Source organism: Hesperophylax consimilis, chromosome 24 (genome assembly GCF_061612785.1).
Source record: "Hesperophylax consimilis isolate HC1 chromosome 24, BYU_Hcon_1.0, whole genome shotgun sequence".
NCBI classification, from domain to species: domain Eukaryota; kingdom Metazoa; phylum Arthropoda; class Insecta; order Trichoptera; family Limnephilidae; genus Hesperophylax; species Hesperophylax consimilis.
The window spans coordinates 30,323,632-30,337,471 of record NC_142859.1 but is presented as its reverse complement, the minus strand read 5'-3'; positions in this window follow the sequence as shown (position 1 = coordinate 30,337,471).

Sequence of the window (13,840 nt, the reverse complement as noted above, 5' to 3'; positions counted from 1 at the left end):
GATAAAACATTACTCCGCTAGAGCGCGCTTTGCGTTATTGTGTTGGATTAAAATTATTATCTAATCCGTATATTATGATAATTGTATTACATTTATTTAATTAATTTATTTATTTTGATAATATGTAATAATTTACAGAAAAAAAAATTAAAACTATCTCCCTCTGATAAAATATCCGTTCGCTAGAGCGCACTACGCGATCTTGTGTGGGATTCTATTTCTGTACATTGTACATTATTTTTAAAAATATATTATATTTTGGGTGTGATGTAGGTAACATTATAAAACATAACAAGCTCTCATATTTTCAGAACCTACATAATATAATCAATTTATGCGGCTTTGCTTACAGTTGGTGCTCAGCGTGGTTGGCTTTCAATCAGTTAAGCGAGGTTCGATTCTCGGCTGTGGCATTTTTGAAGTGAAACCTTGTTGAGGTGGGGGAGCCGCTCACGAACGTTCTCTCTCTTCTCTTCTTTCCTCTCTCTCAGACACCAGCGAACTGCGCCACGCCAAGCATCAGCTGAAACTAGAAGTTTCACTTCTGTCTTGCGTAGGCTTGACACACCCACTTTTTTTTAATTTGCCCCAGGGCCCTTGGTTACCTAGCTACGCCACTGCTGGTGCTAGTTTAATTTGAGTCAATTAATGAACATTTTCAGGTTTATTTCTGACGGATGGATTATGGGATTATGGTGGTTGATGGGAAGGGTTCTTGACTAGCAATCCGGATGTCACGAGTTCAAATCCCAATAAACGTTTTTCTTATTGATTTCTGATAATTGTTCGCGAATATTTCGTAAAATCTAAGTTTGTTCAATAATATATATTTTCGTAAAAAGATGATAATTGTTTCATTTATCCTTTTGCTTTCTAATTGAAATATGTAAGTTTATTGAAAACAATAAACAAAACAACTACTCTTGATTAATGTCCTAGATTTCTTTAAAAAAAACTGATGAATATCATTCCTATGTCAGTAGTAGTACTAATAACAACTTAGGAAATTTTTTAATAAACGCTAAAGACGAAGAAGATATTTTAAGCATTTATAAAATTAGTTGTAATGATTGTCCATCCTTCTAAATTGGACAAACATCACGTAATGTAGAAACTTGAACAAAATAAGACTTAAGGCGATGCACTACGTAGTAATGCAAAATCATGTGTTTTAGATTTGAAAATTTGGTCACCTAGAAATGTTTCAGATGCTTTAATTAAATACTGCAAGTAGAATTAATCTTGGCCTTTGAAATAATCGAGTATTTTTTAGATAAGTCTTTTTATAAGCCCAGAAAAAAATAATGTATAAGGCCTATGGAAGTTCAAAATCTCCTACTTACGAACCCATTGTCGGTTATGATTTTATTGTTTAATGTGGCAAATTAAGTTATTTATAAAATTATCGGAAAAAAATTAAATATTTATGCCTGAACATCCATAAAATAAAATAAAAGGCACTTTTTGTCCATGTTTTTTTCATACATAAATCAAAACGGGCGGATGGTGTTAAGCGGTAATTTAAAACTTATCGCTATCTACGTAAGGAGTGATATGGATAGCGGCTCGATTTAAAATATTACACGACGTAGTGCATCGCCTTAAGATGCTTAACTATTTCAGGTTTTTCAAAGTTCAATGAACATTTAATTAATAAAGACTCCACTATTAACCGTGATACAGGAATTACAGTCATACATGAAACTGGAAGATTAAACAATTTAGTAGCTTCGGAAATAAAAAAAAATCGGTAAATTCAAAGGTTGAAATCGTTAATAACCAATAAAATTTAACTGTCAGTCCAATTCTAAGCATGTTCCCCATTACTTCTCTTATCTCAAGTTCCCCTCCCCCACCTCTCTCCCACCACTGACGCTCTGTCCCACTCTAATATACTGTCTCTTTCTTATTTTTTGATAATGTGTGTATATATATGTGTTCTTCTGTATTTCATAGCATAATTTTTATAACTGTCCTAATGATGGTACGGAGGTACCGAAACCGGTAGACAATAAAATTTATCAATAAAGTGACCTTAAACCAAGTTTTTTTTTCATTTTTTAATAGGTAATATTTTTAATTATTTAAATATGCGTTAAGTAACCAACTAATAAAAATATTAAAATATGGTATGATTTTAGTTTTGTATTATTTTACACTTTGGGTTAGGGGTGGTTTATTTTTATCGGACTGTACTGTATCATAAATAAATGTATTATTAAATATATTTTTCAGTTTAACAAGCAGACTATGTGTACCTATTATTTATTATTGTCAAAGCAAACTGATCTGTATTGTATCGGTGTGTATATCTGCCAGCTGGCACTTGTAAAACAGGTGTCGACAGCAGTGGCCCAACAAATATTATTACATTATGATAACCGTGTACTAATTTCTCACCACAATACAACAGGAGGTATCGTGTAAGGTATTTGATCAAATAATATCCAGCAAAGGGTATCAAAGACGTAACACGTAACTATCTGAAGCTATTAAGGCTAACACGAAATACGGTTTATATATTTTGTAATGTTTGCGAAACTGAGGTAGAATATAATATAATATAATATTACAATATTATTATTACATCGACAGATTATATAGGTACCTACTAATATAAAGTACTTCACTAAGATATGTCACCTCAGAGGCCCTCAACAAATAAGTGATTTGTCGATAAATAAAAATGTTTAAATGAATACGACAACGAAAATATATGACGCCAAAACGAATGACTAAAGGAGTCGGCAAAGCCTGAAAAAGACGTGGAACGATAAAGAGAATGAAATACGGAGTCACTGACTGTGATGAGTCACGTAATAATAGGAGGAGTATGATGCATGTATGGGATTGAAGCAAGGAGTGGGTATCAATATAAAGTCTAGGTGGATTGGTCAATCCTCTATCCCTATCAGCGTAATGGTTAAGGTTATTTAGTTAATTAATGTTGGAAAATGTATATAAATTATATATATTTCGTTGGATATTTTGGTTTTTTTATGATTTACCTACCCAACAGATAGAAAGAGGGTTCACATAAAAAAAATAATTACAAAGAAATGACATGGAATGACTATCAACCGTCCAATAAAGGAGTACAATCAAAGTTAAAAAAATAACAATAATTATGGAAAATAAAAACAAAAATCAAATTCAATAGAGTTTGGGTCATGCGAAAACAAGAGATTCGAGAAATTTTGTAAAATTCTGGGACTTTCACTAAATAAAAAAAAATGTCTGTAGGTATTTTGTCGGTAACCTATTCCTTGGTAGACGTTATATAGTCTATACACTCAAACAAGTGGTTGGGTTAGCAAGAAGGTTAAGTTGATTATTTGGAAAGGAATATGGAAAATTTCGGGGTATTTTCAGGTAAACGGTGAATAATATTGATTTTGATTGTGGAGGGAAGATTTTACACGGTTATTTAAAATTTTGCTAATAATTTTTTTTTTGTCATGACGCTTTATTTAATGATTCAAATTTGAAATATTCCAAGCGTTTCCCATAGTTGTAAGTAGCGCCGACTTCAAAAATACTAGAAACTTTCACAATATTAATTGGTCGACAGTGGAGTGCTGAAGACAATTTAACAGACTACATAATTTTCATAAAGTTTGACAGGAAGGCTTGTTACAGCAGTTCCTAATCCTCAACTATTTTAGTCCTGCTCAATTTGGCGAACTGTTGGAGTGGGTCTGTAGTTACTAATTCAGTTTTACACGAGGCGGAAACTACCTATAACTACTTTTCACCCTGGAAAATATCAGAATGTAAATGCCAGGGGGTGTATTTCTGCCTAAAAGCGGAATAGTGAAACGCGTACGTCGCGCATCGGTTGCGAACGAAGGAAAAGGTAATGGGTGAGTAGGAATCTGGGTCAGTGTGTCTAGGAGAGAGTTCTGTTGGAGAGCTTTAAATGTCTCCCTCAACCAGTCTCTCGAAATCTGATCTGCTACCAACTGGTGGGTAGGCGCATCCGCCACCAAGACCCGGACAAATCTCACCACATGAACCCCGGCACCCCTGAATAGTCACCAAAAATAAGGAATCATTTGGGGTGACCTATAGCAGAGGTGTTATTTAATACTTGGTTCCATTGCCCTAACTCTCTCACTTTGAAGGATCAGAAAGACACTATTGAATGTAAAAATTATAATTGAATTCACGTTTGAAATTAAATTTCACCTAAAATTAGCTAGAATTCGCCACAAGATGTCGCCACTTCCGTTGGCATTTCGCACTTGGACGGGCCCAGGCCACAAACAAATAAGCACAAACTCGACAGTCAAAATTTACACATCTTCGGATCTACCGGATCTGCCCTGATGATGGATACTGCAACGCTGTCCGAAACGTCGGCTAAAGAAGGAGTTAGCGCAACACGGCATAACACCCCAAAAATAAACAACAAAAATTCACCTAAAATATTTCTCAATTATTTTTCTCCAAGAATAGATAGAAAGGACTCATATCCGCCGCCTCGTATTTCTTAAATGTTGACATTTTACGACAAAGTAGTATTATAACTAATGATTGTACATAAGAAAATGGCCATAATATGCAAACATTTTACAAGAAAAACATGGATAAAAAGTGGAAAATGTATATCATATAAATAAATAGAACAATGTTGTCACACTTGTGAGAGAGAGAGAGAGAGAGAGAGAGAAACTCAGTTCATAAATTTAATATTATTTATGTTAATCATTCGCAGATAATATGTAAAACATTCCCTTTTTCTTTTTCCTCATCCGGGCGACCTTTTTAACGCGACTCCATAAAAAATAATGTATTCCCCGTTTTGAGATATTGCTTACATTTATTCAACTGTTCCTTACACAGAAATATATTGTGTGGATATTTCATATTTTTGCTGTTTTTGTTTTTGTGAACACAATCCTAACTTTTCGGAGCCGGTGGAGCGAACAATCGGGAAAGGTCGCAATGCTGAATGAGTTGAAGATGAGAAGGAGATACGAAGGATACCAAACACAGCTGAAACCATTTCAAGCAGTTTTTCGATCCTCAGTGGTGGTCTTTCACCAAGGTGATGCTGAGAGTATCTACCATTCAAATGCAGAAGGTAAAAAACAATGCAGAAGTTATTTTGACAGGCCAGCGTTTACCTCACGATAAGTTAGTTTACATAAGTGTAGATTGATTAATTCCATACAGATTCTGAAAAACACACTAAATATTAAAAATTGTCCAAAGAAGCGACTTTGCTTTAACTTAAAATTGTCCAAAGAAACAAAGTTAGCAGTCCACAATGGAGTGCTGGTACCTACCCTGATGTATGGAAGTGAGGCATGGAACTGGAAAAGAAAGGATGAAAGTAGATTGAATGCTGTTGAAATGAGGTCCCTGAGGCGTATGTGTGGTAAAACCATGTATGATCGTGTGAGAAATGTGGAGATCCGCAAAGAGTGCAAAGCTGATGTAAGCGTAATGAGTAAGATCAAGAAAGGGACGCTTAGACGGTTTGGGCATGTAGAGCGAATGAGCGAAGAAAGGAGTGTAAGGAGAATATACGATGCAAATATGAATGGTAGCAGAAGTCGGGGACGCCCGAGGAAGACATGGCACGACCAAGTGAATCAGATAATTAAGTTGGGCCATGTCAAGAGTCAGAACAATAGAAGAGTATGTATGAGATGATGTATGAATGTGAATGAGGCAAGGAGTGTGTGCCAAGACCGATTTGTTTGGTGGTCCGTCCTCTCTGCCTACCCCTGCGGGGAAACGGCGTGATGGTTAGTTAGTTAGTTTTAGTCACTTAATATTTGCTATTTACAAAGCACAGAATAAATATACTTATCTGGCAGGTCACTTCAGATAAACACTCTTTGCTTTAAAAATATTTATTATAAATTATAGAATGTATTGAACAACTAACAAACTTTTGCAGATTTATGTAAGAATATTTAAAAATAATAGAAGGTATATATCATAATTTTTATATATTCGTCTATCAAATTAACAGTTCCAGAACATACAAATCATTAAATGTAGCTTGACATTAGTGGTTATATCAAAATTGTATGTTCTATGTTATAAATGGAAATATTGACGACAGCAGAAAAAAATGACTTATTAATGATGTTGTCATTTTGCATCAAAGTTTGACAAAACAAAACGGTCAAACTTCAATAAAACGCCATTGTTATTTTGGCCATCCATTATTCCGTGAAAACGAAAAAAAGAAGAATGTCGTTAATTTTAAATTTACAACGACTAATGATCAAAACAACAAGCTCTAAATAAAGTTTTTTAATCACCCTCTCGTTTTTGCACTCTCTCAGCATTCAGAAATATGTCTTTACCCATGGTATAAAATACACAAGAAGTTCCCTCGGGATAGAAATTGCACCTTTGACACATGTTCGGATGTCATCGGCTAAATAAAACAAAAATCATTAAATGAGCTTAAATTTAGGAATAATTCTGAATTACTTAAAATTCTGAATTACTTAACTTACCGCAAGAATAAAATTATTTTTATTTTTTATTTTTTATCGCAAATATATTAGGAATATAAACAAAACATATTAAGGTAACATTACAAATATAAGAATAGTAAGAGAAAAAAATTATATTAGCACATTAACCAAAGATTCATAACTCATAACCATTCGTCCCACAGACCGCGCAAAACGTAAATTTGTTTCTAGTGTCTCGAGTGAAAGAGATAGAATGATAACCTCTCATGTACCTTCCTAGATCGCTTGTTCATTAGTAACGCGGGTTCGCTTGCCTAGCAGTGAAGTCTTGTGGACAAGTTATAGACCTTTGAACGTCTGAGAGACGAATTTTTATGAATAGTGTAACTTTTGACGAGACTGCAAGTTATTTTGAAAACATTGTTTTTGATGAGTTCTAGTTATACAGAGTAAAAGTAAGTATATGATATTATTCTACATGAGTTATTATTTATAGTTACACCTGATTTTATCGTTCAAAATGTATTATTGTGTGCAATTTACATCAAATCTTTTTATTTTATTTTAGACTGGATTATCGGCAAATTAATTACCATTTGAATCGTTTATCTGATTCAGGTGATGATGATTTTACCAGTCAGCAAAAGGATGTAGAAATCAGTGATGTCAAAGATCATGTGGAATTAGATGAAATGGTACCGACAGATTCCGACAATGATAACGACATGGTTACGTAAAAGACACGAAATGCCAACTTTGAAGAGATGCCTAAAAAGGAAAATCGCCGAATTTTTAAATGAAATGCCTACCATTGCCACATCTGGTCCAAGTGGTACTCAAAAAAAGTTTGTGGTTATTGTGATTATAAAAAACGGCATATGACAAGGTTCCAATGCAAGCAATGCAAAAAGTATATGTACACGGACCATCGCGGCCTCATGTTTGTGGAATGTACCGATGAAATTTAATTTCAACTCGTTTATTATTTTTTTTGTTACCTAATTAAACATTTTAAAGAGTGCCATACTTAATTTATTTATTTTATTTAGAAGTTCCCCAAAACTTATCACTTAAATTTAGTCGTCTGTGAGATGAATGTTTATGAATAATGTTTCTCTTAGATAAGGTTATGAATCTAGGGTTAATCAAGACAGAAAAAATAGTAGCTCTATTTATATTGGACGTAACCAGCCTCACTACGCGAACCTGTATGGAGACAGAATTTTTAGCAAAATTAATTAATACGTTTTCAACAGTTTAACAATGCAACATATTAATTCATATAAAACTATTTTTTTATAAGTAAAACATAACTTATCGTGCAACGGATAATAATTTCATATGAAATCATTTGCATCTGCCTTGATTGGATTAAAAACCGTTCTAAACTTTGGCTAAAAGATAAGGAAGCGTATCTAAATCGCACATGCCAATATATTCAAAAAATCAATTATCAATTAACAATTTAAGATACGATATTTTTAGGAAATAACAACAATAACAAAATATTGTCTAATAAAGTTCACATTGACAATTTGAATAAACACAAAAATCAGTTTCAATCGGTGGCGGCTGCTAACTTTAATCTATATGGATAAAATTAATAATCAATGTTAAACCATAACGACGTTGAGTTGGGTAATTGAATCTGAAACAGTATTATCATTAAATTATTTTTTTGAAAAATACAACCAGGATTGATATTTAGGAAGTATGTGTACGAGAGAGAGAGAGATGGAAAGAAGGGTAAACGCAGGTAACTCCAATACTGGAGGACTGAATGGAAAGGCTGATAGAGGTATTGAAAGAAGGATCAAGCGCCCTTGAGGTGATTCTGCACAAAAACGGCGCTATATAAATCATCCAAATATTATTAATGCAAGTAACTCCATTACTGGAGGACTGGATGGAAATACTGACAGAGATATTGAAAGAAGGGTCAATACAAGTAACTCCATTATTGGAGGACTGGATGGAAAGACTGACAGAGATATTGAAAGAAGGGTCAATACAAGTAACTCCATTATTGGAGGACTGGATGGAAAGACTGACAGAGATATTGAAAGAAGGGTCAATACAAGTAACTCCATTATTGGAGGACTGGATGGAAAGACTGACAGAGATATTGAAAGAAGGGTCAATACAAGTAACTCCATTATTGGAGGACTGGATGGAAAGACTGACAGAGATATTGAAAGAAGGGTCAATACAAGTAACTCCATTATTGGAGGACTGGATGGAAAGACTGACAGAGATATTGAAAGAAGGGTCAATACAAGTAACTCCATTATTGGAGGACTGGATGCAAAGACTGACAGAGATATTGAAAGAAGGGTCAATACAAGTAACTCCATTATTGGAGGACTGGATGGAAATACTGGCAGAGATATCGAAAAAAGGGTCAATACAAGTAACTAAATTATTAGAGGATTGAATGCAGTTGGCCCTAGCAAAAAAATGCCCAAAGAAGCGAAGCTAGTAGTCCCCAATGGAGAGGTGTTACTCACCTGATGTACGGCAGTGAGGCATCAAACTGGCAGAGGAAAGACAAAAGCAAACTGAAATCCGTAGAAATGAGATCCATGAGGCGTACGTGTTGTAAAACCATATATGATCGTGCCAGAAATGTGGAGATTTGCAAATGATGCAATGCTGGTGTAAGCGTAATTAGTAAGATTAAGAAAGGGGCATTCAGATGGTTTGGGCATGTAAAGCAAATGAACGAAGAAAGCAGTTTAAGGATAATATATCTAGAAGTCGGGGTCACCCAAAGAAAACATGGCACGATCAAATGAACCAGATACTTGAGTCAGGCCATGTCAAGAGTCAGAATAATATAAGAGTATGTATGAGATGATGAACGCCGATGTGTATGTAGCAAAGAGTGTGCCTCAAGATCGAGTTTTTTGGCGATCCGTCCTCTCTGCCTACCTCTGCGTGGAAACGGCGTGATGATTAGTCAGTTAATCACCAAGATTAGTAGCTTATATTCTTTCACCTGCATGTATTCGTATGTGGTGCTTATGTTTTGTTCTCATTGTTTTATACATCATTATTAATCGATGCATTAATTGTAAAAAATATATTTTGATGCTTTAATTTTTTTCTTTTATGACAACAATCTTTTTAAAATAAAGGAACGAATTATCCCAATATAATATAAATTATTAAAGGAAGGAAAATATTTTTCCCCACTTCTCAGTATGTTCAGGAGACCTAAAACATATAACGAATTTAATCAAGTAGCAGTCACGTCATTATTAAACAATTTAGAAAGCATTGCCGTTTAATGTGGGGAAACCAGTTTTCAAAATATCCCACAGAATAGAAAATCTATTGTCAAAAAATACTTTCTCAATAAATCGGTTTAATCGGTAATAAATCATTTTGGAATTTTTTCATCATAAAAATTGAAACTGAAATATACTCATATAAATAAGTCATCTTAACGTGGCCTAACCAAAATTATATTTGAAGAAATTAAAGTTTGAAAATGTCTTTTAACGCCGAAACAGTAATTATAAAAACGATGATGAAAAATACTTACTCATAATAAATTTTATTTACATTAAATATTTTGTTATTTTTTTTTTAAATACTTGCATAAAAATACTTACTAATTAGATTATTTTATTTTTATAAAAATTAAATGAAGTTCACAAAATAAACACAAAAACAATCAATAGTCGAATAAGTTAAACTGGGGTGAAAATTGTATAAGTTGGTCGTTTTGTAAGTAGTTGTTTATTATCTCGGATTAAACCGAACTTTGTATTGAGAGGTCTACTTGAAATCTGAGTAACCCAAGCTTTGGCACTATTTGTCAATGTCTCCATTTTATTATCAGGCCGTATAAAATTTAAGGAATTTTCATCTGTCAGAAAACGTGATATTAATTTCAGTATAATTTATCCTTTGACCTCAATTTTGAGACGAAAATAAAATTCTAAATTGCGGAGTGGCCCAAACCACAATGACACAATGATATAACTGTCGAGGGTTTGTACCTATGAACGTGTTATGTACTCTTTATACAAATGGCCACCCTCCAAAACATTTGCTTTTGTGAGGATTACACCAATCATAGAAATTAATGCAGTGAATTTAGTATGAATATGAAAATCGACATAAGAATGAAAAATAAATTAACACAAAGGAGCCCGAAAAACTGTTTGCATTAATTTTTTGCCGTGATTATTGTTCTGAACCATCGTTCGTCTAATAAATAACAAAAATCTAAGATTGAATCTAGTCCTTAGCAAAGAACTTTATATGAGAAACAATTCAGACCCACTTAATTACTTTGATAACTTAAATAAATGTACGCCTTTCAACGACGAATTTCACTGACTTCACAAAGTAGTGAAAATAGAATATCCTACTTAGAATGACGCAATTTGCCTTCTGCTAATCAATAAAACAATATGTCATTATAGGATGGGGTGGAACTTATAAACAACAAACACAATCACTTCACATTGCACAATAATTCGTATAAAAAACGATTCCACTTACGCCATACATTCGAGGGGATATTGTTATGTTTTTAAGCTTCTACCCTACACTAGCTTCTTAACGGATTAATATTTCGTTACGTTTGATTTTCAACTTCTCGCGGTTTATCAACCCTTCAATCTTAACGAATTAATATGTCACGTTGTGTAATTTTTTGTTTCGACAGTGATTAATTCATTGAAGGATCCTTTTAATTGGTTGTGGTAACTTTGGTTCTTTTTAGATGAGGCGTGTTACATTCTGTATGGTTTGAACATAAGACAATGACCGACTACCCTGATTTTAACTACCTTTTCCTACCTTGTTTGCTCGCCCAAACGTTTCCGGTTGCTGCAGTCGATAATGTGCTAATATAATGAGACAATTAATTACAAGTACATGAAATTCGCTATAGACAATTCAATTCAAGATGCACGAAATTCTAAGTTAACGATTTGACTATGAATTGTTAGTTTTGTGAGTTATTTCTATGAGTAGGTATTTTTGGGAATAGCTAGAGACAAAACATGTGTTGCTTTCGATTGGTCTCCGTCCAAATCCCATCCATCAACGTGACCAGCTCGAGAGCAGCCAAGTTGATGGTCCAATCCCAACACCTCCAGAAATTAATTGAATATCGCTCAGCGACAGATGAAATAATGACATGTTTTGCCTCCTGCCGGAGGGTGATGAAGGTGGGATGTGGGTCCTTGGTGGTAAATGATGATGTTGATGATGATGATGAATGATGAAGATTCATCTTATACTGTTAGGTATAAGGAGCTGCTCCGGTTCGGTGGGCATGATAGCCTGATGTCAGGAACCATTTGGGTCACGTGGGTAGCGCGAGGTCTAGGTCGCGTCAACCTCCCCCAAATCGATGATGAGTTAAGCTTCGCCAGCATGCCGAAAGTTAGGAGTCCACTCTACTAACCTCAAACATAAACATATACTGAAGTGGTTTGCATCAGCAACGTCAGGAGTTCGGGAGTCCCGTGAACACCCCTCTGGTTTACGCTCGTAAAAATAATGATGAATTCAGCTTCAGTTTGTTCGGCTTCGCCTCTGCAGTCACGCTACTCCAAATAGCTCCTGGCTCCAGTCTATACAGCTTCTCGTTCCAGTAGAGGTAATGACACATATTTATCATATGTACAATACAGAACATACTTCAAGTCTTTCGTCCACACTCAAAATAGTCATTTCAATATTTAATTTGAATGAGAGCGTCCTTCCGACATAACGAATGTTTCCCTGACGGGAGATTTTACCCCACTTCAAAGTCATGGTCATTCGCTCTATCGTTTGTTACCCCCCCGTTTGCTTCAAATATCAAAAAATGGTAAAAAAATGATATCCTAGACTTCCGGCGCTAAGGATCAGGGATACTGGAATCATCAGGTCGTGAATCTGAAATCATCCGATCTCCGTCAGCTCAAACGGTTTCAGTCGGAGTCAATTTCCAACCTAATTCTGGATGACTTCTCCTCCTATAGTGGGGTAAGTACTTATTGAATTTGACAGGAAGGACGTCAGAAATCGCCGAGACAACTTCATATTCGTCACGATCCCTTCGTTCTGTCAGCGAGAAAATCCTCCCCACACGCCAGACAAGAATAGCATAGCCCTTATCCGCTTTGTTCCTTCGTCTACCAGCCAACTCAAGTAGGAAAGCCCATTAGCAATTTTCGTTCCCTTCGATTTGAACTCCGTGAAAGCGTCCTCTCACCAGCTGAAAATACTCGAAACAGGGGTCTATTCAGGGTGACTATCTAAGGCTGGTCCGCCAACACCTTCGACAGAAACCGGTGCTTTTTACGGGAATAACTCAACCACACCTGAGCAGGGTAAAAACCGGCGCTACTCTACTGAAAATAGACTTTATCTCGGTATCCAGGGTTATCGACTTTGCTAACACAAAAGTCCCTATTAGGCAAGCCAATCACAAATTTCGTTCCCTTCGCTTTTGTCGCTTTGATAAGATAGGACAGCCTACGGAAAATTCGTACACTTCGTCCCCGCCAAACTTATGAAATGAAAATCTCACTTGACAGAATAGGAATGCCAGACAGATGCATTCTCTCGGCGGCTAGCTTCAATCCGCTGCGTTATCCCGATTCAAAAATGAATGAAAAGAGTGATGTTTGAATAAGTTATATTTAATTAAATATATTTTATGAATTCCGTATAACCTAATCGTTAAATATTATTACTGGAGAATTATTAAATCATTTTAAATTGCGAAAAATAGTCTAACTCATAAATAATGTCTATTGTTGAATGATCTAAAGCGGCCTCAGGGTAACCGCTCTTCGTCCTTTTTGTAATAGCCAAGACCCGGTCGCTTCAATGCAATAGGTGATTTATGGCCTCCTTCGCTAACGGGTACCTATAGTACTCAAGTTAAATATCCTTACTTCAAAATACAATTGGATTATTTGGTTTACATTAGGGAAATAAGTGTTAATAAATAGATTATAATAGACTTACCGATACATCTCAGTGTCAACAATCCAAATAATTATAAAAAAAACAAACACAGTCACATGCAGTAAAATACTCATGCTGTTAGAAAACCACACCTTCTACACTAAATGACTTTAGCCGTGTTCGCGTCCCGACGATTAATTCTTGTTGACGCGCTTCCTAGTTTTTACTGACTCGACTATCTTAAAACGCTGACCGATCCTGATTATTCCTGACCGTCTCCCAGACCTTGAAACTCTGACCCCCTTGACTGTATTTGATCGTCTCCCAGCGCTTTCAAACTGACTATCTTGAACCGCTTTTTCTAACCACCGACTATCGACTTCCTTCTTCCGTTCTTCAACGCTAACTGTCTCGACCGTCTCCCCGCGCTTTCAAATCCAGACAGCCTTCCCAAACCAACCCCCAAATCACCA